General features: G+C 38.6%; 1 long non-coding RNA gene across 1 annotated transcript; it reads left to right on the plus strand.

The window, feature by feature from the left end:
• The first annotated feature begins 1,211 nt into the window (after window positions 1-1,211).
• On the plus strand, window positions 1,212-23,147 carry LOC129722851 (uncharacterized). The gene is made up of 3 exons (XR_008727665.1): window positions 1,212-1,593; window positions 1,655-1,912; window positions 23,028-23,147. It is a non-coding gene; the product is annotated as an uncharacterized LOC129722851 (long non-coding RNA).
• Window positions 23,148-24,962: the final 1,815 nt, after the last annotated feature.

The raw sequence follows: 24,962 nt of genomic DNA on the forward strand, positions 1-24,962 counted from the left end.
ACGCAACATAAATTGTAATTTAGTTTATCAGTAATTATCGTAGAATGTAAATATGTTAACAAACAAACAAACAAATATAACAAACAAACAAATATACAAATGAAAATTAAGTTATTTGTTAATTGTAATACTCTGTAAGTCAATTTCTATTGGCTGTAATGTAAAACAAAGATTTACATTGCACATAACACGTTTATTGAGAATCCAATTTTCTAAATCATTTGACAGTTCAATTATTGTCTTTACCTCTCTCTCTCTCTCTCTCTGTGGTGTAAATGTTCCTATTTCTCACATTCTCACATTAAAAATCAAAATAAAAAATATAATGAAAATTGCAGAGCAAAGTTTCACCGATTTTGTAAGTTAGGAAACTAGCATAACCATTATTTCACAATGCATGGTGAACCTTTCAGAATGCAAACCCAGTAGGTCTATTTACCCTAGTATAGCATTCGAGGATTGTCTTGTGTCAAAAAAAACTGCTTCCATCAACTGTAACACCAGAGCGACAGCACGAAGACGGAGGCAAATATTGCACATTAAATCAACACGGAAAACCACTGAATGAAAACAAAACCCTTCAATTTGTATACTGATGAGCAACACGAAGCGCAACAGCTTTGGTGGACAGCTCCAACATATTTTATGCATGCGAAAGCCGTCCTCGTCGTCGTCGTCATCGTCGTCGTTCGATCGATGGATGCTTGACCGGTTGCAATTTCTCACATTCCTGGTGCCCATCAAAATAGTAGCAAGCAGCGTCCCATCGGCCAATCCTTGGCTAAGTGGCCGCTATTCAAGCACGGGTTCAAGAAGAAAGTAAACGGAGCGCGGCGAAACAAACCCGCTGTTTACACTGGTAAACACTTTTTCGCTCATATCGATTTCCACGAGGGTGCGGAGCGCTCTTGTCCCGTGTATCTGACCAGACCGCTGCGCAGTTCAAAGCCTGCCGGATTACGTGAACGGTTTGGAGAGCTGCCGTACACTGACCGTGCACTGATTTGGTAATCTAAACCGAAGCTGACTCGTACACTCGTATTCGTAGACGCATTCAGCGGCTCATTGACCACAAAGTCGCGGCCAGCGGACAATTGGATGATTGACGAGTGAAGATGCAAATTTGTAGGTGATTAGGTCGGTCCGGCCGTCGATCTGCCAGTCACACAGATTGGAGCTCTCCGTCATTCATTGATACGGAAAATGTCGGTCAAGCAGTGTAAAGTGGCATGCAGCTGGCTGCCGGTGAAAATAGTGGTCGATTTTTTTCTTTGTAAACTTAGAGTCGAGAACCCTTGAGCGGGTCGGGTGTCGAAAAATTTGATTGAATATAATTGCGGATGATTCGATTCGGCTCTGCAGCTCATCGATCGTTAACAATGATAATCAAATATTTATATTCATGAATTTGGAACAAGTGTTCGGTAATTGTGTAGAAAGTTAAATTTTAATGTGTAACGTTACATAAACGATCTTCTTAAGTTGGTTTTCGCAATTCACTGTAGGATTCAACAGGGGTGAAAACTGGATTGGTGCAGCACACATCTTCCGCTTTGCAGAAAATTATCACCTTGTGTTGTTGCATAACATTATGTGTGTAATAAAAATCAACCCAATAAGTTTTAGTACAGAAACATGAAATATTTAATTTCAGGGTAATCAGATTTTAGCAGGCTTGAGCGTCGAACTCGTCAACTGGTAAAAGTGCAGTAAACAGATATCTGGTATTTCACCCAATCACGTGCGATTTAATGACTGTTATCTAATAGCAATCAACGGAGACAACATCGGCAGATAGTCCGAGCAGCCGGATGAAATTGGCAGTTGATGAGACACTGCGGATTGGTTGCAAAACCGGTTAGGAAAAACATTTCAGTTCATGCAGAAGAAGCCAACTAACGATGACAACAAGGTAAAATCGTAGTATGAGCTGCCCCGCTTCAGGCATTGCATCGGGAGCATTATGTATGCGACAGAGCCTGTCATACAAACAAGGGAAAATGCTGCAACTCCTTCCATATGAGACCATGCTATACACGCATCTAGGCGAGGGCTTGAACGGGTGGAAAATCACTGCTCCCATCCCGGTATCGGTTTCGCAATAGGATCCCACACCGTACGATTGGGTGGGGTTCGTCCATATTTAGTGATCTGCTTTAGTGCACGAAAAGCGGATGCACTTTATTTGAAAATTTTTGATTTTGAGTAAATTTCGAATTGTGTTTTCAACTCACATCTCTCGTTAATCACAGGCATAAATAACAGAAACCGTATTTCAAATTGAAGAGCGATTTATTTTCTATCCACTCTGGATAATTTTACGGTTTACAGATTCTTGCACATTTTGCCTTTCTCCTAGAAAGGTATAGCAATCACTGAAAAAACCAAAGGTATAAAAGTGCTCCAAAGGGTCGAATCTCGTATATCAATCGACTTAGTTCGACGAGCTGTGCATTTTCTGTATGTGTGTTTGTGTGTGTGTATGTGTGTGTATGTGTGTGTGTGTATGTGTGTGTGTGTGTGTGTGTGTGTATGTATGTAACGGTCTCCCAATCTCACTCGATTTTCTCAGAGATGGCTGGACAGATTTTCATGAAATTAATTGTAAATGAAAGGCCCAGTTGCCCCATAAGACCCTATTGAATTTTATTGTAATCGGATTTTTAGTTTCGAGGTTATGTATCAAAATGTGAAAATCACAAAACTTCATTATCTCAGAAACTTCAAAACCGATTTGAACAAAATTGGTATCAAAAGAACGGGCTTGTTTTTTGAACCATTTGTGAAATAGTTTTATAATGATTGAACATGTAGTTCAAAAGTTATGCAAAGAAACGTGTTTCAAACACTGTTTAAACTCACTCACTTTTCTCAGAGATGGCTGGACTGATTTTTACAAAATTAGTATCATATGGAAGGTCTTGTTGCCCCATAAGACCCTATTGAATTTTATCATTATTGGACTTTAACTTTGTCCGTTATGTATAATAATGTGAAATCAGGCTATGACAAGAAACATGTTTCTAGAACTGTTTGAACTCACCCACTTTTCTCAGAGATGGATGGACCAATTTTCACAAAATAAGTTGCAATAGAAAGGTCTAGTTGCCTGATAAAACCCTATTGAATTTTATTATAATCGGACTGTAACTTTGTCTGTTATGTATCAATATGTAAAAGTTATGAAACTCCATTATCTCAGAAACTACACAACCGATTTGAACAAAATAGGTGTCAAATGAACGGGCTATCTTTAAAACCCCTAAATAACGAATTTTATGATGATTGAACATGTAGTTCGAAGGTTATGAAAAGAAACGTGTTAAGAAAACTTTATCAAATTCACTCGTTTTGCCAACGATGGCATCACTGATTTCAACAATCTTAGTTTTAAAATTGAAGGTTTAGTTGCTTTATTGGTACCCATTTAATTTGATTATAACACTGGTTGACAAAATCGAAAAAAATGCTTCTCTGAAGCTCATAATAATTTCCCTAGAAAGAAAAAAAATCACAGGAAAAGCTATAATTTTTCATTTTTTCTTAGTTTGACCTTCGGGGCAACACTTGTGTTGACCAGTGTAATCGGACTTTTATTTTATCCATTATGTGTTGAATTGTAAAAATATTGAAAATCTCTTCTTTTAAAGATTACACGACTTATTTAAAGAAAACAGGTGTCACAAATTCGGATTTCAAAATGAAGTATGAAGTTGATTGCTGGGCTCTGAGCATCATCCCGGGTACTGAAAAACTCACATTGGGTAATGTTTGTCCCTTTTAGACTGGTAGAAACCGGAAGCTACTGAAATTTAAAATGGCGTCTGAAGATGATTTCTGGCCTCAGGGCATCATACCGCTTCCCCAAATCGTATTGGATGATATTTGTCACTTTAGGCTGTTGATCGGAAACTGTCGCCATCTTCGCCAAAGAAATACCCAGATTAGGCAGTTCGGCAATTTTATGATGGATTTTATGATTTTATGATTATCAGGCAACCAGAAGTGGTCATCTGAATTTAAAATTGGGTTTTAGTACGGATCCTGGCCACTGGGTATAATCCAGATTTCAAGAACCCATATTGATTGGTATTTGGCCATTCATTGGATGCCTCTCAGAAACGATCAGTAATATCAACTGCGTTAAAGAATTTCAATTCCACTGATAAGATCATTCAAATTAATGTATAAGGAACAACATATAATTATACATTATTTGAATTCTACTGACTAACGTTGACTTAAAGAATTTGAATATTTTGAGTATATGAGTACAAATCGATTATACCACAATCAAAAACAAAATTGCATCATATAGTTGAAAGAATTTAATGTTATTTGCATGTAGGGGGAATAGGGGCATAATGAGCACCCTAGCTTGGTTGCTGATTTAAGCATGGAAATCGACAAAAATTTTAAGCTGTCTTCAGTGCAAAACTTGAATTGACTATCTATGATTAAAGGTACACTATTCACAAATTGGAAAGGTTATCGTATAATGGTGAAAACCACAAATTAGATTCATGCATCAAAAACTAGCAATCAATCGATGTGTGGGGCACAATGAGCACCCCACTGGGGCATACTGAGCACCCATGGGGTATAATGAGCACTCTTATAGAACATATCTTGAAACTGTGTAGAAGTACTAATGGGCCAATGTTTGTCGCGAGATGCCGTGATACTTGGCGGCTTGATTCTTGAATGTCCTTCCGCGCCTTATGGTGGCCAATTCTGCCTGCAGTTCCTTTTTCTGACCGATTCGGTCTCGAAAATTTTCTAATATATGCTCGCACCATCACTGTAAACAAACACTGACTATGGAAACAGACAAACTCACAAGTCTACTGAGATGAATTTCAGGTAAGTTTATGTGACAAGGTGTGCTCATTTCACCCCACCTAAAGGTGACCATTTCGCCCCTATCGAATTAGTTAAAGTTAACATGACATTTTGATACTAATTAAAGCTTAAAATCAAAACTGCAATGATGGTGAAATTTGGGGTACGACCCATACGTCATATTGATGTGCCTACATACTTGATTAAGCCACTTAAGCGACCGTAGAAGCTTATTTTGTAGTGCGCAATAATAATAATTTTTCCAACATCCGGGAACCAAGTTGATTTTTTTAATATATTTCCATATTTTAAACAGACAAACCACTTCTGTTCTACATAAAGAGATACTGTAGTAACTAAGGAAGAGTTCCACATACCATATTATATTAGAAAAATGCGTAGTTTCGCATAAAAGAGGGGTGTCCATTTCGCCCCGTGTGCTCATTATGCACCTAATCCTTCTATATGTGTTAATTTATATTCATATCGTCGGTTTCGTGCAACATTGGCACAACTCAAAAAACATAGTTTCGAGAAAAACGCGTTTGAAAATTTGCGTCGAAAATTTATTTTTCGATTTTCAAGAAAATTTGAAGTTTAAGATTACCAATCCTTATTTAACATCTTTGGGTCTACTATGCACATTTTACGTGCTCACGTTGTCCAAGTTAAAACCTTATTTTTACTAACTTTATGGAGAAATTTCGATTTGTGCAGCAAAGGCACTTCTACTCATAACTCTGGGATTTTTGTGATTTTCGAAATGGGATTTCGTGTGATGAAACTTAACAGTATTTGGCATCGTTTGCCATCAAAAACTCAAAAATGCAAAATTTTGAGTTGTGCCAGTGTTGCACGAAGCCGATGATATGTTAAATTTTAAATGTTCGGTATAGTTGTGCTGTTGGCTACCAAAAATTTGTTGTTTAGAATGAATAACAAATCCAGCAGAAATAATCAAGGTGTATTTTTTAAGTGTTGGAGTAAATCTATTTTAACAAATTATAAGTTCGAAGGAGAAAGGCTGGGTCTCACCGCTAGGTGGATTAATTTAGGTTTTTACTGTAATATAATTTGTACATTTTTTTTGTAATATAATTTGTACAATCCGGGTTCGAGCTATCACCTCAAACATTGATAAACCATTGAATATTCAGAGATTTTAAATAAAGCTGCTTCAGTTTTCACCGATACATACCCCCGATGTTTTTATGAAAACAACTGGTTCAGCTGGTTCTGATTATTAAGCTCATATGGGATGTAAATTTGGCTGGTAATGCCTCTATCAGTCGGTTAAAACATCTCTACAGTAAGGGTGTGCGAAATTTCGCAAAATTTCGAGTTTCACGAAATAAAACGAAATTTATCGAAATTCAGAACACATTTTGAAGTAGAATACTTCTCTCAGGAAGTTCGGCTACATAGGGATGTGAAATGAATATCTAAAACCGAAAAAAGTGAAAAATATGTCCAATTTCAAATGCTAATAAATCGGTTAGTATTCGATGGATTTCCTTCGTTCTTGCAGCAATAGATTGGAAAATCTTCTAAGATTCTTCCCAAAATAAGATAATTGTAATTTTATTATTCACACTATTGTACTATTGAAAATAGTCAAGCCTTGTCAAAACGAAAAATTCGACCTCTGATTGGTCGTTATATGCTTGCTTCCCAAGCACGGTCGACAGGATCATCTACCTTGCAATTAAAAACATGCTATTTGGCCTATATAAGAGCCTGTTTCAGCCGGAGCCGCTCATAATAGTTCTAGACAGCGACAACAGCAGTCGTCCTTCCTTAGCAGCAGCACTAGCTCTGTGGTTGGTCACCACGTCTCAGGAGCAGCGCGGTTTTTCTCAGCGTGTGTCGCCAGACAGCCATTATTCCCCCCGTGTTGGGGCAGCATGAAGATTGCCATCAGGAAATCCAATTTTGGAAATCAAAATGCCTTTTTGAAGGCAAATAAACAATTCATTGGAAGTTAATAATTTTTGTCAACGCAAGCAAGAATTCTGTGTTGCATCCTAGCAATTTAAATTTGTCGCACCCGTCTAATTTACTGAATGTGAAATAGCTTCCACAGTGCATGTTGTCCATGTATCTTAATTCCCCCAATGTTAGGACAGCTCAAAGGTTGTAATTAGCAACCAATTTTTAACAGCAAAATGCTTTTTTCAAGGCAAATAAAAAAATAATTGAAGGTTAATAATTTTCTGGCATCAACACAAGCCGACATTCTGTGCGGGATGCAATCAAATTCTGTTGTAGTTGTCTAATTTTCACTCTATTTAGTAAACCCCCCACTGTAGGGGCAGCGCAAAGGCTGCGATCAGCATAACCGACATTGAATAATAAACTGCCCTGTTAGTACGCATTCACAAAAGCAGTTAGTTCGACTATGCAGAGCTAATAGGAAGTCGATTCAATCAATCAGCATAAACAGAATTTCGTCGTCTCCCTGCTGCCAAGTTGCAACATGATGCAACACGCAACAGCGAGCAAACGAAATCGCTTGATGTTACAAACCGCAATAAGATACGGGTTAAAACCGTTGCGTGTGTGAGAGCACCATCGGTGTTTATTCGCTGGATACACTATCTACTGTCTACTGAACGCAGTAATCTGCTTACATGCGACATGGGGACGGGAACATTTTCTTCAACCAAGCTGCGCAACACGACACAAAACATTTTATTTTGTTGCTTCAATGAGAGTGCTATCGGTCCGGCTCGACAGAATGTTCACAAGATATCATTTTTGTGCATCCGTGCTACGAAACTGAGGAAAAACTTTAGAAACTGAAAAAAGAGGTGGAGCTTATCAAATGATCGCTCTGAACCAGAATGAAGTCACACATATTTTTCAAGTTATATCATTCCACCACGTACGTAAAATAATTCATTCCTATTTTCATCCTTATATAAGAGCCTGTTTTAGTCGAAGCCGCTCATAGTAGTTCTGAACAGCGACGACAGCAGTCCTCCCTTAGCAGCAGCGGGAGCGAGCAGTGGGTACCATCGATAACGGATATCGGCCACAACTGTGGCATAGCTGCGGATAAGCGTAGCAGTTTCAGCGGATCTCACCATCGATAGCAGCAGGGCCAGCAGATGCAGGTACAGCGGATACCAATGGCGGCCACAACTGTGGCATGGCTACGGATAGCGTTGCAGGTGCTCAGCAGTTGGGCCAGCGTATAGCGGCCACAACTGTGGCATGGCTATGCATAGCGTAGTTGTTGCAGCGGGTATATCAGCATCGATAGTAGCATGGTCAGCTGATGCAACGACACTCCCTTCACTGAAATGCTGTTTCAGTGTGGTAGCGGGAAGCATCAGCAGCAGGCTTGCATGAAGTGAATACATCAGCCAGCAACTTTCTCTAAGGCCTATGCCATAGTAGACGCGAAAAGCGGCGCGAACCGATTCGCTCGGCCGTAGGTTGATGTACACCTCTACTGATGGCTGTACATTAACCTACAGCCGAGCGAATCGGTTCGCGTCGCTTTTCGCGTCTATTATGGCAGAGGCCTAATGGGAAAGTTGTATCAGTTTGTTCAGAAGAATATTATTGTCGGTAATATTACAGAGATGCGATTGCGTAAATCTGATTTTGAATTGAACAATTGTTCTTTTGAGAACAAATAACACACTTATTTGTAGAGTTAATAGCTTTTGGTACCAACAGCAATATAGTGACAGCCTCAGCGGTAGATGCAGATGCAGCCGGTACTTCCCTGAGGCCGATGTAAAGGTGAATGGGAGCAGCACGGCGAAACAGTTCGGGTTATGCTTAGACGCGCGTCATTTTTCGTTCTTGATATTCCCCACATGGAACGACGCGCTTTCGTATGATAGCGGTGGTATTAGCGGTAGATGCATTTGCCAACACTTCCTTCAGTAAAGCCGTATCTAGTTTTCAATGTGAAAACACCTTTCTCATTGTGTTCACCGTGCGCCTTAGTCCTCACTATCAAGGTAACACAGAGATGTAAGATAAACACTACATCCTATGATAAATTGAACAATTGTCCTTATAAGGACAACAAATGAATTAATGAAGATTTAATTTTGAATTAGAATACTTCTCTCAGGAAGTTCGGCTACATAGGGATGTAAAATGAAAATCTAAAACTGAAAAAAGTGAGAAAAATTTCAAATGCTAATAAATCGGTTAGTTTTCGATGGATTTCCTTCGTTTTTGCAGCAATTGATTAGAAAATCTTCTAAGATTCCTACCAAATGCATGAAATTGCAATTTTATCATTCGAACTATTGTACTATTGAAAACTCTTAAGCCTTGTCAAAACACAAAATTCGACCTCTGATTGGTCGTTATACCGCGCTTTCCCAAGCACGGTCGGCAGAGTTGTGGACCTAGTAAATTGGGAACGCATCATTTGGCCTATATAAGAGCTTCATCAGATAATAAACAAACATTTCATCGGATATTAAATTGAACAACTGAAATTTGAAGAACACAAATGATTATTTGAAGAGTTAATATTTTCTCGTTTTGCGCTATAATCCAAAGTTAATTATCTTCATCTGTAGTGTTTGGCTACGGTCATGCAGAACGCAAATAACGGCGCGATGCGATTCGGCAAGACGAAATCTGTTGAAATGTATAGTTCTACTTCGTCTTAAAAAGAGCTGTACATTTCACCACGGTAAGGCGAATCGCATCGCGCCGGCATTCGTGTTCTGCATAACCGTAGCCTTTGTTCCGTTCCCGTTTAATGATGTCGTATTAAATGTGCATATTACAATTCGGCAGCACTTCAACTTCTCATTTGCACAAAATTTAAAAATATCCAATGAACTTCATTCAAAATATCAGACAAAAAGAAATTACATTACTGCCAATGAACGGTCAACATTTATTTACTAGAAAAAATGACTGACACGCAAGCAGCCTGGTTATCTTTCTTGTAAAAGTATTCTACTTCAACCTTGCGGTCGTGGCTTTGCATACAACCTTCTTGTGATTTTTTTAATAAATAGATACAAATTTTGATTTCTGAACCAATTTTTCTGATGTTATAAGCTCTAATTAAGGTCCGGAAATGCTTCAAAGCTTTTATAGTATAAAGTTTTAAAAAATCAATACCATAATTTTCCTAATTTCCAGGATTTTCTTGAAAAATTTTCCCTCAAATAAACTCATAACATCTCTAAACATTCTGTTGAAATATAAATCAATAAAAATATTTGCTTAAAATTTATAAATTCTAGTCATTTTTTGAAGAATTTAGAGAAAAAATTCGTTTAATTTCGGGAACCACGAAATTTCGCACAGCCTTACTCTACAGTATTATGGCCTTCGATCTAGTTACAAAACATCAATTCATCTATATTTTACCAGTATTTAAACGTTTTATTCCAGAAAAAAACTTTCCAATTGTGACATATTTTAATCCAACAATATTAGATTTTTGTTCGTGGTTCGACCTACAGTTTGATCCAATCAATGCTAGAGGCAGTGCGCATTGCGAACGTTCCAACCTGAGAGATTCAACTAACCACTCGGCAAAAGCCGCGTGAAAAATCGGAAAAAGCAAGCACGCTTTTCTACAAAATTAATGAATTGAGCGAATAAACAACAACTGAACCGTTGTGTGCTCGAGAAAAAAAAACACACTAATCTGCTTGCAGATTAAAAGATTCATTCTTTAACTGCGTTTAAAGTTATTGTAACTTTTGAAATTTTTATCCGTTGTCGATAGTTTTAGCACCAACAGATTCAGCATCTTATTTACTTTCATAGGAGCGTCACAGTGTCTAGAAAGATTCTTCTCATACTCGGAAGTTCGATTTTCTCTGGCTGTGTTCCAAAACTGAGAAATCTTATGAATATTTGATCAAAATCTTACAATAATTAGTTCATAATTTATTATATTACCAGGCCATTTTTATGGTTTTGGGTAAGGTTGAAGATTTCCCTTCAAAATGGCCATTTCTAGACAGATTTTCCTGGGGCTCTTAGGGGCCTAAAGAACCAATTCAGAAGGAACAATAAATGGAGTAATTTCATGAATTTGGATACCTACTGTGTTACTTTCTATATTTGTAAATAGTAATAGTGGTTTTATTCCTAAAAACGTTTCCTATCCTTCGCAAAAATTTGTTACTTATATTTTGCTACTTTTTGTTGTATCGACCCCATTTTCAATCTTTTCTGCACTGGAAAAAAATAATTTCAAAAATATAAAATGAATTTCCAAAAAAAAAACGGTCAGTTTAAGGACTGTTCATTTTATCAAACGGACACTTTGTTTTGGTGATATCTTTATTATTTTTCAAGCAATTTCCAGACGGTTTTTTGCAAAATGAAGGTTTATTTTTCAACAAAAAGTACAAAATGTAAAACCTAACTCAGTTCATCTAACTATAAAACTGGTGAACTTTCCCTCGAACTCCACTCATAAGCCTCTTTACAGTTTCTGGCTTAACTTTTCGGCTTGCAGATGACCACATTTTCTTGAACTCATCAATTGACTGTGCTTCTCTACCATCCTTTCGAAGATACCGCTTGATAATTACCCAATAGCGTTCAACCGGACGTAGCTCTGGACAATTTGGTGGATTATTCGCCTCTTCGACTAATTTAATCGTATATTTCTTCAGCATTTCAAGAGTGGCAGCAGCGTAGTGGGCGGATGCAAGGTCTGGCCAGAACATTGGTGGGGTCTTGTGTTGACGATACACAGCAACAAGACGTTTTTGAATGCACTCCTTCCGGTAATTCTCAGCGCTTATGGTTCCTATTGTGAAATATGGCAAACTTTTTTTTCCACAAGAACAAAAAGCTTGCCATACAAGCACTTTCTTACCAAACTTGTCCATTCTAATCGATCGTTTTACATCTGGTACTTCCCTACCTACAATAGAATTGAAAAATTGTGGCCCCGGAAGTGTTGTTGCGTCCAGTTTTCAGTAAGTCTCGTCATCCATTAAAATGCAACAGTTTCATTGCTTTTTCAGTATCCTATCAAACCTCTGACATCGTTCCTTTGCCCGTTCATGCTGTTCCTCGGTCCGTTTCGGTGTCTTCTGTTTTTTGTAGGTTCTGATATTATTCCTTCGTTTGATATTTTGAACCGTTCCTATACTAACTCTGAGTTTTTAAGCAATTTTTCGCACAGAGTCACATTCATTGGACAGTAAAAGCTTCACACACTTCTGCTCGATTTGTGGAATAGCCGCACCTTTTCTGGTTTTGGATCTTGGCAAATCTTCAAGAGAATCGTGTTCTCCAAACTTTCTGATGATCTGGTACACAGTAGACTTAGACCTTTTCACAAGTTTTGCAATATTTCTACAGGATAGTCCCTCGGAACAGTACTTTTGAACAATCAAAAAACGAGTATCTTGATCGATTCGTGCCATTTTCCGAAACTTAACCGTTCCGACACCAAAACCAAAACACCGGCACAATGTCAACAAACTCAACTACACGATAAAGGAAGATTCATCAAATTTGGAGTTAATGTTTAGTTTTTATCGTCTATTCAAAATGTCCGTTTTATAAAATGAACATTCCTTAGATGGCTTTAAACTCACCTTTTTCAGAGACATTATTCATATCTAAGTGGAATACACCTGTGCTTCACTTCACAGCACGAAATCCATCCGCCATGTCATGCATACCGAAATCAATTTTTTTACACTCAGATTTCAATGTTAAAACTCGTCAAATGTCAAAATACCGTGGTTTTCAATTAAAATCGATATGGGTCGACCTGTTAAAATGATTGAGTAGGTTTATTGGTATTCATGTGTAAAGGGCATTTGGCATGAGCGTGTGATTTTTACTTTCGGCTGAGCAGTCACAAAAAATAGAACGACTTATTTAATACTATCCGACGTTTCGTCACTGGTCAGTGATGTCTTCAGGGGAAGATATTATTTTTTCGTTTATTTTTTGTTAGCGAGATACAATTACTTTGTCTATTGATGCGAAATTATTTGTTCGTTCCTTATCAAGATGCTTTTTAAGCTTATCGTCAACACTTAATGGTATCTAGTGTCGATTTCGGATTTTCATACATCATTCCGGTTGCGAAAATACTCATACCACCGTATTTGGCTATTTAGGTGCTTGGCGGGATACCCTAGTAATTTCCAAATTAAAATTCTTGTATCTTTTTCATCCGATTTCAATAGTTTTAACACCAAAAGATTCAGTAGCTTATTTATTTTCAAGTCAGCGGTGCCCCGGAAGAATTCCTTTTCTCTTTCGTAGCTGCGAAATTTCAATTATATAAGATCCAACAATTATTGGTTCAAAGTTCATAAAATAACATTGTTTTGGAAATATGCACTCGAAATAGTCCTTCCGGAACAGTTTCTACTGGAGATTATGGTGGCCATAAAAACAATAAAATAACTATCATCAAATTATTCTCTGTATGCCTGAAGGGCACTGGGTACTGAAATGCCACTGCGACATTCTTGCTGATTGTCTTTTGTGGCGGGCCCCGATTGCTGTGCACAGGCTACGGATTGCTCGTACTCATTGATGGAGTAGAACTGTTTTGTTGTAAACTTGTACCCCAATTAGGTACAACATAGTTGATGAAACTAATTACCTGTTTGGGATTAGAGCTCCACACTTGGTATGGAGTTAAAAGGTAGCTTCCTAAGAAGTTGAACCTAGAGGAAGCAAGAGCTTCGCAAGAGCAAAGCAAATGCTCTGAACTCTCTGGTTCAGATTTGCAGAATCGGCAGGTGTCGTTCAACACTAGGCCGATTTTCTTTAAATGATAAAAAGCGGGACAGTGTCCGGTGAGGAGTCCCGTGATTATCCGTAGGTCACTACGATTTAGACTAAGTAGCTTTCTGGCGGTTCCAGGGTTCGGATAGATAAACTGTTTAGCTTGTCTACAACCCTGTGCCTGTTGCCATTGGGATACTATTTCTAGCCTTTCCCAAGTTAGTAGTTCGCTTTTGATAGCGAAAATGGACGTACCCAGAAACGGCTCGGGGCCAATAAACCGCTGAGCTGATCCCTGTCTTGCTAGGCAGTCAGCGTGTTCATTACCCTCGACTCCGCAGTGTCCGGGCACCCAAAACAGAGAAACTGAATTCTGTCGGGAAAGTTCCCGTAGAGTTTCAATGCATTCCCAAACAAGTTTAGAAGCGCATTTAACGGACTTAAGTGCTAGTAGTGCTGCTTGACTGTCCGAGAATATACCGATTTTCGCATGTCTGTAGTTGCGTTGCAGACATATTTTTGCGCAGATATATATGGCATATACCCCTGCTTGAAAAGCGGTGGGCTATTTTCCCAGGGAAAACGTTTCCCTGATACCGGGTCCGCATATACCAGATCCCGTTAGGGATCCCATTTTCGAACCGTCCGTATAAAAACTGACGATGCCAGGTGGAAGATTAGGCCCTCCATCGTTCCGCATAGAGCGGTTTGTTTCAATCACTCTATATGGAATATCCATGTTGGTCCTAACGTCCATCCAGTCGGAGACTGGATCAAATACCATCCAATGTGGGTATTTTTGGAACTAGGATGTCATCCAGAGATCGGAAAACGATCCCAGTCGCCATTTTGAACTTCAAGATGGTGATTTCCGGTGTCTGTAAAAAAACCCAATCGGTTAAAGTTAAAGGTTTCGTCTCCAAAAAAATCTCATAACACGATTCTCATTCAAGAATCCTAGTCTTTTAGACTGGGAAGTCTTGAGAATTCTTTTTAGCTCTAGTTGATCGAAATGTGTAAAACAAGACCAGATATTTTCCAATAGTACAACAGTAAACAACTGAAATTCATTTCATAACATGTTCCAATTTAAAAAAAAAAAAATAAAAGATTTAAGATTTTCATTTTAGCTTCCTTTAGAATCTTCCCCAAAGACGTAGTTCTACGTGAAAAAAAAATGAATTGGAATGTGAGAACTATCGAGCGAACACGATTCTCAACGCAGCTTACAAAGTGCTCTCCCAAATCGTCTTTCGCCGTTTCTCGCCGCTAGCAGGGAGGTTTGTTGGAAGTTGTCGAGCCGGTTTTGTGGGTGGGCGATCGACAACGGACCAAATCTTCATGCTGCGGCAGATCCTCCAAAAGTCTCGCGAATACCAAGTCCCCACGCACCACATATTCATCGATTTCAAGGCCGCCTACGATACTATCGACCGTGTAGAGCTATGAAAAATCACGGACGAAAATGGTTTTCCTGCGAAACTAAAAAGACTGATCAAGGCCACGATGGGTGGTGTACAGTTCCTGTTCAACATTGCGCTTGAAGGTGTAATGAAACGTGCGGCCTCTAACATGCGGGGCACGATCTTCAATAAATCCACCAATCTCTACACACTTTACATTTAATGACCGAATCTCGGTAATTTATTGTCGAAAACAGCGCCACTGAGTGCTCGGTAAAAAAATGACAGTTGTTATATTTTTTGTGGGTCTCAGTTCAAGCTAAAACACAATCGAGATTTCAAATATTTTTGATCTGATCACAGTACCAAGAGGATGTTTTACTAAAAAGCAGATCGACCAGCAGCAAGTCACAGAACACATAGGAGTAAATCAAGTAAAAACCTGATCAAAAATCGAAAAAGTTTATTAACCATGTTCTGCATAGTCTCATTTTGAAGTGTGATACCTACTGAATCTTTTGACAGCTCATAAGCATCCACAAGTATTGTTAACCTTTGTTACAGCTGGTTGAAATCGATAACATTTTAGCTTGCTGTTGTTGCATTCGAAGCTCCCGCCGTACCGTTCATTTTTTCAAAACAATCAAAAGACTTATAAATACTCTCGATATTGCCAGGGAACATTTTAATGAACACAAAAATGCTGCACGCAAAAGTTGGATGGTGCGAAACCAGTACAAAATTGTGCGTTTTTAGCGCAATTGTTGATGTAATTCGGAACCAGTACAATGATTGCGTGTTGGGCATAACGTAATTAATGCTCTAGCATTTCTCCAATGTATTTGGCAACTCCAAACTACTACACCTAAACAGTTTCAACTGGTATCAAGCAGCATTGCAAAGCGAGCGAGAAGCAAAACCATTCTTCTCTTTTCTGCTTGAGGACGCTTTTCAAGTCTTTTGCACACACGCTTTCGAGATACTTTTTCTTCTTCATGCATTCCTCTGAATAGCAGCAAGCACGCACCGACAGTATAAGTGAGACTAACAACACTGGTATCAAGTATGTACAGCACGGGTGTCTCGCTCATTCCGTAAGCAACGAGATATCGCCTTGTGCGTCGCAATCCGAACCGAATAAGAAGCGAAAGAGCAACCTGCAAATTGTATGTGACGTGTCTAGTCTTGGAAATTCTACGAGCTAGAGAGAAATTTCTCTCGTCGCTTGAGAAAAAAGCGCGTGCACAGAATGACAAATAATAATTATTCACAATTTACAAGTGTTGCCATAAAAAATCAGCAACGCTTTTGTGACTTTGTGGAATGGAGGGTTTTGCTAGTTTTGCGATTACAAAATGTTGTAAACAGAATTTTGTTTCGTTATTTTTTGCAAATCATCCAATGGTACTTTTGAATGACCAAATCCATCGAGATAAATCGATCGAGTATTATAGCTATATAAATCTTGTGAGTTCACAAGTTGTTGTTTGCTGCTTGCACTGCTCCATGAGTAGCAGTCACTAATACACTCGACGTGAGAAATAAAGTGTCGGTATATGATACATATTCTGATTTCATTCTATGTCAATGTATTCGCAGTACAACTGTTGCGTTATGCGTTTCACACATTTATTGTGCGATTTCTGTGCAACATTTGTGCGAATCGAGAAGTCACAATGATTGTACAAGACTTCAACTTTTGCGTGTGTAAATGAGATTTTTTATATGTTATATTATATGAAGTAAGTTAAGTATTAATGAATTTCAATGTAAACAATCAATTGCAAATGAAAGCCTGTATGTCTCTGGTCGAACTGGTGGTATTAGATCAGCCGAACCAATCCGAACTCATAAGTTACATCATTGTGAAAATCATCGGAAATTTTCAACTATTGAGCTTCCGGCAGTGTTGTTGCCTCTGTTATTTCATGGATGAGTGTTCTGAGACAATTTTAACAGGTTGCTATTGAATTCGGATCCTTTGATTACGACTAGTGACTCTTCAGATTCTTCTGAGTGCTCACATTGATTAATGAGAAATCACCAGGAAAAAAAAAACAAACAAATCAGAAAAGTAGCAAATCACTCAAAGGTGGGTTATTCCATGAAATTTTTAGTCACAACTATTTATTATTTTATATTTCCGATTCATGATACGTTTCTAGTCTGAAAATCCTTCAAAATAATTTTGATCAGGTTTAATGTTCTAAGTGCTCCACTGTGCAGCGCAGCAGACGGCGATTTTGAATATGAATGTTTGTATGATTTTTGCTTCAACTCCGCTCATTAGACCGCAGAATTGCACAGCGGACGAATGAACAGAGCATTACTAAACATGTCCGGATCTGTTAGTGATTCTGTTCGGATTTGCGCGTTCACATTCAGCCCTTTGGCCACTACAATTAGTTAGTTGTGCGTGTGCTGGTAACGTGTGATTACTTGTAATCATGCTCGTCTTTTCTCTTCAGAAAACCTCTAGAGTGCAGGAGAACATCTTGCACTGCGAAAACAACTGCCATCACACTAAAGAGCAAATCAACGCACATGCTAGAAGAGAACGACAGACGATTTTTATCTAGTGAGCTTCCTGAAAGCACCGCGGTGAAATCTGAAATTTCTGTCTTGCGAGACAATGAAGTATGGTGTATTTTCTCACACGTATGGACATCATGCACAATAATTACACAGCAGAGCTATCAGCGGTGCGTTTTACAGTTTGTTTGTTGAGCGAGGCAGAAGAGGAAAAGAGATTGGGAGAAAAAAAATAGACTGCGTTGCTCGTGCCGGTCGAGTTTACTCCGGTCGAATTTGTTTTTCGCGGTGTAGCTACTGCGTTTTCTCTGTAGAGTGATTCACCCCTCTTGTTTCAATCAGATGCGGGATGAGCTGGAATTGTGTTTGTGTTTGAGACACTTTGGAGTGGAGAAAGATGCAGTGTGGTGAAAGCATTTGCTACACACAGGCACATACTGAAAGGGAAGTGCGCGGTGAATTTTTTCTCCACTCTTCCACATACTGAAGAGATCGACAAGCATGCTTGTAATATGTGTTGTTTGCTTGCTTGTAGTGTGTGTGAAGAAATAACAGAACTAGAATCATCTCGAGTCATTGGTAAATGACAATCCGAAATGACAATAAATTGAACATACCTGCCGGTGTCACTTCTGTAAAACACCGATGGCACTTTTCAGCGCCTCAAAATCATACAATTGAAGTAGTTGATATTCTTCTACCACTCTTCAAAATGTTGCTGATAGTGATAAAAACTATGCAATAAGCGTATAATTGATCCTCGCTCTCTCAAAATTCATTTCCATAATCATATAATCTACAATTTCCATATGAACAATTGAACTGATATTGTATCGTGGCTTAGCACTTCTAATACTACTACAGAACTTACATTGTTTAGTGTTCCATCCCTCATACAAGACTAATTTCTCCAGAATATTATATAACAGTTCTTGAAGACTTTTTTGCCAGCTGGAGTTGCAGCACAATATAAAATATAAAAAGAATTTGGTCAGTCTTTGAAACTTCAATTCAATGAACGGATAAGAAGCCTAATATCCCACGGAAAAGGTTCATGTGATGCAATTGATGGTAGTTTGAGGCGAATTGCAAAACCAGCGAGTCTTGCTTGAGATAACAAAAATACTAACAAAAATGTTTGAGAGTTCTACAACCGATCAGTTAAACAAGCGGATAAGAATATTACAAAATTATACAAACCTTACTCAAATGGTCATTTTTTTTCAGTTAACAATGAACGCATTTTCATGAAATTTAAATCAGTTTGCTTTTAATTCTTTAATCTAGCTTTTTTAAACAGTAGTAAAAATATCCAAAATTTTAGGTGTCCCCCGTTAATGTAATGTAAATCAAACAAATATGTTCATGAACACTTATATACCCCCATGCGTATTACAAAAGTTCACATCAATGGACAACGTAATTCTAATTCCCTAACGAAAAAAATACCATCATGCTTACCACCGTAAATATTCTGATCGTACCATCATGAATAATTCAATGGTCTACACTCACACATCCATTCATACTCTCGACTCGAAAATTTTCAGCGAATATAGCATAAAAACCCCTTATTTATTACATCGGAGACTGCGGGTTCGAGTCCCGTCTGGACGAGAGAAATTTTTTAAAAGTCTAATTCACATCCTCAGCCCGTGTTCATATATATCCATATATCGTCCGGGGGGTAATAAAGTCATAGAGAACTAATCTTTTGCAGGAAGATGCTCTGCAATATGAAGAACCATCATACAAGATATTGACGCTCTGGGACACCATTTACCCCCCGGACGATCATAATTAAAACCTGACGATAACAGAGCCGATACCCTACCTATGAAGAGACAAAATTTGTTTTTACGTAAACATTATCCAATAAATCACTTTCAGCTGAATCACGGAGGTTTATATAAAAGTACCTGTTTATACATATTCAGAAGAGTTTCAAGTAACTAAATTGTCTATCTCAAAAACTAGAGCTTGAAGAGATTGGAAATGACCATTTTTTCTATAATCAATTTACGGGTTTAAATATAATTTTTCCCAGTGTAGGATCTCAGATTCAATACTTTTTTCGATATTTTGAAATGGAAATTGAGGCGTTTTTCTTGAAGCTATCTCTTGACGACTTGTTTAGTAGCTCTAACCATAATTTAATATATCTAAGTTTTGGTGACACCCATCTGGAATTATATAAATGGCCATACACATTCCACGTGGACAGCTTTGAGGGGGGGAAGGGGGCTCGTGTAATGTCCATTCAACATTTTTAGAATTCATATGGCCAGTTGTCCACGGAGAAGGAGAGTGGGAGACCAAAATTGTTAAAAATCTCTCCACGTAGAATGTGGATGTCCCCTAATCATTGAATAAAAAGAACTGAGAGAATCTCCGTGAGACAATTTCAGAAAATTCAAAATCTTTAACAATGTGATTGGATAAAAAACCCACTGCAAATTACGAACTGCAACGACAGCATTGAAAAAGAGTTTTATGTGAACAAAATTATCCTGATTGCGATGTTTATCAGCTTCACTGAAGAGAAATTCGAGATTTTTTACTCTAGAAGACATATGATGCTAATTACAAGGAAAGAAATTTACGTAGTTGAAATAAGGTTGAAAATTTAATTTATTGCTGCCTTCCAATAGCACAGCATTATATCTTCATACGTTAGTTTTAAAAAATCATATCAAATTAAACAAAAAATAAGGTTTTTAGGCAATTTGAGCAATCCATAGAAAAACTCGTTTCGTGTTTGCAGTCGTGGGGTGCAGACGGTCAGAGGGGAGCATTCGTAGTGATGCTGCTTTGCAAACCTTTCTCAAGGCCATTGAATGCAATTGAATGATTTTTTTTCGTACTAATTCTGTATTCTCGGCAGAACTGGATATATATCTTGATCGTAACCGAATTTGAATTTCGTATATAATATTGCTACTATTTCTGTGCACAATACTGATGCATGTTGAACTGTGCACACACAGTGGTTTAAAAATCATATCTCTAAATTATTGAAAAATTATGTTTAAACTAATAATGCAAAAGCAATATTTTATCTTTAGTCATAACAAACCGTAAATGCTATCCAGCAAACATGGACGCTCCCTCGTTGGGCTCCACAATTGCAACCGGCTGATCCTGATTTGAATTTATTATCGTCGATCGATGAGCATTCGTTACTAGTGCGCAGGCCGCTTTTTGTTCGGCGTGAAAGTGGTTTGACGGGATGGAAGTGCAACGTCCCGCTGCTGCTGCAGTTGGTTTGATGTGATAAACGGCCCCACGGTTGGCGACGCATAGGCAGAGCAAGGAATCGATTTCGTGTGCTGATTCAATCGTTAAAGGAAAAACTGTGCAGCAATCGATGATTAAATAAGAGCAACTTTTTTGCATTACAATCTAACGCCTGTACAGAAAAAAAGGCAAGCGAAAGGTTAATGTCATTGTCGCAGTTTATAATGCTCTTCTTCCGCAAGCAGAGTAAAATGTTGCAAATTCTGCTGCATTTGTGCTTTCACGTTCGCAAATGGCTTGCACTCGGCGCAGCCTTAAAAGCCTAACCGGCGTACCGAACATTGCGAAAAATCGCGCGAAACGATAATAACAATGTATCGACGAGGAGCACAATGGGCACTGGCTCCAGTACCCGGTCCGTCGGTCGTCGTCACTGCATCAGAACAAGCAGCATCAGCGCAGAAGATGCGCCGCGCCACAGCCCCCAGCTCCAAAGCAAAGTGCGCGCGCGCTCTTTGTTCCGTGAACTATTTCCACTGCAAGAAAGAGGTCTCTCAATTACAATCCTCATCCGTCACGTCATTCCGCCACCTCTCGGTGTTGCCGATCGCCCCAGCAGAACTGCCGGAATGCCGGAATCGATTTCCGAACTCGTAATAGCGAGGCTTATTGAACCTATAATAAGCACGTTGGATAATCGCGTATCCATATAAGTCAAGGCTGTCAAGGCTGTTTCGGAGAATGTGTGGGACGTTTAGCACGTGCCAGTGATCTTTCCGTTCTTGCGATGGCTGAATCCTGCGAGAACTTTTCGTATGGAGTTCAATTCAAGCATGAATATTGCGTCGATTGACGCATTTATGATTGAATTTAATGAGAAATAATTAATGAACCGTATTCGTACGATCGCCTCGTGTTTCGTGATTTCCCATAACAAAGAGAGAAAAAAAAATCGTCGGCTCGTTGACATCGAAAAATTGGAAAACAATTATTATTCAATCCATTGGATAACCCATGCGCACAATGTTAACCACTTATACTTCACCCATATTCAATTCGATGATGAACCGCGGTAAAAACAGCCACCAACGGAGGGCTTTCAGCCATCGTTACAAAGAAGTCAAAAGGGATCAAGCACTTTCAATCAAACAATGGCCAAAGTGTACATGAAGTAATGAAGACACTTTTTGCCCAAAACGTCTACTCCGCTGTGGGTCGTTTTTATGTTCGTTCGAGAGCACAGAAAAAATTGATCGATCAGTAGAGCTATTAATTAATCAATATCCCCCGTAACAATGATGACGAAGTCAAAAAGCACCCCGAGGGCGATCGGCCGCTTGGTCTGTCCGATCATCGCTCGCGATGGGGAAACCGATTTCGATCATTTTACGGTTTGTCTGGCCCGCGAGGTGCGCTTCCATCTGCTGTTTACCGAGCGATTATCGTCCGGCTGCTAAATGACGTGTGAGCTTTTTTCCTCATTGGATTCGCTGACCGGCTTTAGCAGTTCCAGCGCGAAAGGAAACCAGTTCTGTCCTCGTGCGAAAGTGTAGGAAGAAAGCAAAAGTTGCCGTCGCTTCCCATGTATTTTAAAGGCTACGGACAATTGCATAATATTTTCGCCAGCTTGATACCGGACAAGGATGCCGGTGTCCGATTTGACCGGATTATTGCGCCGCGTCACCTCGCCGCCATGGTGGTACGAGATGGGCGTCCACCCAACGTTGTTAGGCTGTGAACACGCATCGCTATAATACATATGATGGCTGGCTCAAATCATAATCGCACCCGAACGAGGCCGTGTTGGTATGAGCTTATGAAGCGATCTAGGGTTGATGAAGCGTCAATTTGCTCTGTGGTCCGCTCGGGGCATGCGAGTCCGGAAATCGGTTATCGCTGTAATGTTGTTGTCTTTGCCATTTCGGAACGTCTTCCAAACGGGGAACTCTGATGACGACGATTCGTCCGATGGTTAGTAGAGATGGGTTTAAGACTGCAATTTTGCATTGCAACGTAACATTTGACGTTCCAAGATGGTTGTCTGTTTTTTTCTGACTATGATGACCAAAATGGGTTTGTTTTTCTTGAACTGCGGAAATCGGTCAGTGATTACGATTTATAGTGCGGATGTGACCTATTTCCTAGACAGAGCTAAGATTCAATTGCATTTAAACGATGCGAATCAGTCGACACCTTACAATTTGGTTAAGATTTAAAATGCATTAGATAGGGCGCGGATTGCACAATTCATTTACCGGTAGTAATTTTTATCTTGCTTAAAAAAGAATTTGGTTTCAGGTCTTTATCAAAAAATCAAAATTATTGATTGTCCTATACAGTTGTTCATGAAGACATGCTGGATGTCGGGTACAGTGTAATTTGATGTTTGCTTCGCAAATTTACCAACAAATCAAACGGAACAAAAGATCTATCATCTATCTGACTATTATAAGAAAGCCATGCTGTCGGTAGTGTTGTGTCATGTTAGTACCATATTTATAGAGACTTTAGTCAATAAAAGGTATCTCGTCATATGAAGAAAATTTAAATGTAGTGCATTACTATCATATCAAGTCGCATTTGAACAAGTAAAATTGATTAAAAGTTTGCTGATTTAAGGTCAATTCGACTTCTGATTCCATCTCGAATCTAATCGACAATTCCCCACTGATTGTATTAGTGTTATTAGCTACAAAATATCGATTGCTCACTTTTTCATTATAATCGGTTACAGTATAAAGTATCTTTCTATTATTTCAACCATCACTTTAACGTGATCGAGAAATACGCCCTCGTTGTGCTTCTCGATCAAGCGCCCCGCGGCGTTCACTAGTAAAAGCTCTATGGCCAGTAGCTTAACGATCGTTCGCTACACCGTCCGAATGAACTATAAAGTCAAAAAAGCTTCACTATTTCACTCAACACTGCCTTGCTCTGATGAACTGCTTAAAATTGTCTGTTTCGTAGGGGTGTGCGAAACTGGCTTTTCTGGTGTCGAAACGAAACGAAACGAAATTAACCCTTAATTTCGGTTTCGCCGAATTAGCCGAAACGAAATCAAGGTGGATTTCGAGTTCTCGAGACGAAACGAAATTGGTCTCTAAATTTCGCGAAATTTCGCGAAATTTCGAAAAATAAAATAAATGTTTCTGAAACATAGCATTACAATGATTAGTAACGTTGGAGCGTACGCTAACGAAGTACCCTTCAGCAGCTGAATCCAAGGTGCTTACCTGGTCGACAAATAGTAACGTAGGTATTCAGATATCGATAAACCGACAATGACGAGAAAATCAAAAATGTTGAAAAATTAAAATCTTGATGCATTCATTTATACAGATTATATTGCAGGTAATTGTAGCGCGATAGATACAAATGATATAAAGGTCAAACTCGAAATGTCTTTGTAAATAATAGTTTAATAAATTTTTGAACTGATTCTTTTGGTTTGAATGCAACTATGTTTAAAATAGTAATCCTTCTTTCATAGCACTTTCATCATTCAAAATCCAAGTTTTCTATGGAGTTTCAATGAAGAAAAAAAAATCCCTGTTTTGTCCTAGAGCTCGAACTGGAAAAAATGAGAGATGGTGGGTAGGTTTTCAACCATTCCTGTGAGTTTTGGTGTCCCTAGCAAAGATAACTTTTCCAAAGAGTTTTTCCCTATGCAAACGTAAAAGCGACGAATCCGATAAGCAATTCCTCGGCGGCCTTCTGATGCATTTCTGCATTCTCTAAAAGCAGCAAAATTCACAGGAATGGTTAAAAAGCTGTAAAACCTTTGGAGGGCAACTTTTTTTTCGCTTTTGTCGACCAGTGTTATTGAATTTTTTTTAACACCGTTTAGTCTGACTAGACTAAGTGACATCTTTATCAATTCGAGGAAAAACAAAATTTAAGTTAACTATTCTGTAAACTTTGAAGTTTTCAATATTTTTGCACATTTTTTAATATAACTTGAAATTACTTTTTAACTGAGCAGTTCCACAAAAAATGTCCCAGTTTCAATATTTTTTGTCATTTCAGATTTGGCCCAAACATCGCATAAACGTTTCTATAGGCTGAGAAGCAATGCTATTTTGGGAGGGTTATTGTGATTATAAATATTTTCAGAGCCAAAAGTTTTTTGTTCAGTATGACGTCTCTGGAAAAGTTTTAGACAGTAACTTTATCTTTCCGATAAAAAATCTCTAAAAAATTCATTTTTTTGATGTAAAAGAAACAATAAAATTA

The sequence above is a fragment of the Wyeomyia smithii genome, chromosome 2 (assembly GCF_029784165.1).
Source record: "Wyeomyia smithii strain HCP4-BCI-WySm-NY-G18 chromosome 2, ASM2978416v1, whole genome shotgun sequence".
In the NCBI taxonomy this organism is placed as follows: Eukaryota; Metazoa; Arthropoda; class Insecta; order Diptera; family Culicidae; genus Wyeomyia; species Wyeomyia smithii.